Consider the following 1,771-nt stretch of genomic DNA (forward strand, 5'->3'; position numbering starts at 1 on the left):
ATATAGTCATATATTATATATATAAACATAATATATAGATATCAATATAAAATATATATATATATATATATATATATATATATAAGATATATATGATATATATATATATATATATATATAATATATATATATATTATATAATATATATATATACTATATTATATATCTATATATGTATATATAAATAATATATATATATATACACATATTACATATCATATATGTATATGAAATATATATATATACATATTATACTATATATATATAATAACATATATATATATATATATATATATATATATATATATATATATATATATATATATATATATATTTTATATATATTATAACATAAAATAAAATATTTTTATATATATATATATATATATATATATATATATATATATATATATATATATATATATATATATATACACATATATGTGTGTGCGTGTGTGTTACAGACATTTCCACAGGCGAAATGAGAAACAAAAGATTGTTTGTGTCCGCAATGTCGCTGCGTATAGATGGCATGATAATCCCAGCCATAGCTTCACCCCTGGTTGCTTGACTCCATTATTCTCAATTTAGTTCGTTTTAATTACTATAAATCGCTGTGCAGGCCCTTGAAGAAGCACATCTTCAAGATGATGTCGTTTATGATAATTCTTGGGGTAAGTTAGTGACGTGGATATAATAAAATTATATGCAAATCATGTTGGTGAATGAGTGCTTAGTAACGTTTTATAATTTAAGTAGATGAACATCAAAGGAGTTTTCCATAGGACTTTACAACTATTAGTTGAACCCTTGAGCTAAAGGGAATCGCTACTGGTGTCCAAACTTGGTTGAGCGGGTACGCATATCTGCAACTGCTGCCACGCAAAACGTGTATCTGCCCAGCAGGGTTTAGGCTATTGGTTTAGATCTTTAGGTTAATGAAGTGTATTTCTTGGTTAATAAGACTTGGCATAATTAGTGGTAGGTCTTAAGAATTTGGAAGCTGGACCATTGGCTCGCCTACCAGACTTGCACCCTGATCACCTAGTTGGGTAATGAACATGCAAAATATAACTTAACGTAACCCATGCTATAAAGCTGGAAATGGAAGGCTTTATCGAGTAGGTTAATTCGGGTACATAAGTGTTTTGCACAAATGAAGGGACGCAGCTTTCAAGCTTTGATGCCTACTTGCCACAGTACTTGGTACTTGCTTAGTATGACCACGCAATGAAAACTCTCTTAGAACAAGTTTGGCTCGTGTAAACTTGTAACTTTAGGTTATCATGAACTTAACCTCAACTTATTATTTCGCCTTCTCCAGGTTATTGCTGGGACGGCAGTAGCCATGCCCACAAAAGGGTAAGTGTCTTCTTTAATTTGTCAAAATTAAATTGCATTTTTCTCGTGTTCAAATTTTAAAATGTAAATTTATGCTGGCATTGTCCCTCCAGGCCCCAGTGCTTTGGTGAGGGTAGGTTCCCTAACCCCAATACTTGTGGTGGCTTCTTCGACTGTATACCTGATGGCACTGGGGGCTATGAAATGTCTTTTGACGACTGTAATGGATTTGTCTACAAACACCCCCTCCAGGACGTGTAGCAGTGAAAGGAAGTGAGTATTACCCCCGAACTTAACCTAGTCTACATAAGTTCCCTTAAACTCGAGCATGTGAGTGTAATGCTTAAATCTTTAATTTCAGTGTCGCTCCCGAAGTGAGCAGGAAAAAATTGGCCTTTTTTTAAGGGGGGGTTACTAAACAAAAAATTTT

At 31.8% G+C, this 1,771-nt stretch overlaps 1 long non-coding RNA gene across 1 annotated transcript; it reads left to right on the forward strand.

The window, feature by feature from the left end:
* Positions 1-563: 563 nt before the first annotated feature.
* On the forward strand, positions 564-1,577 carry LOC119583410. Its single transcript, XR_005229701.1, has 3 exons — positions 564-674; positions 1,325-1,362; positions 1,455-1,577. It is a non-coding gene; the product is annotated as an uncharacterized LOC119583410 (long non-coding RNA).
* The last annotated feature ends 194 nt before the right edge of the window (positions 1,578-1,771 follow it).

This window comes from Penaeus monodon, chromosome 17 (genome assembly GCF_015228065.2).
Source record: "Penaeus monodon isolate SGIC_2016 chromosome 17, NSTDA_Pmon_1, whole genome shotgun sequence".
NCBI lineage: Eukaryota > Metazoa > Arthropoda > Malacostraca > Decapoda > Penaeidae > Penaeus > Penaeus monodon.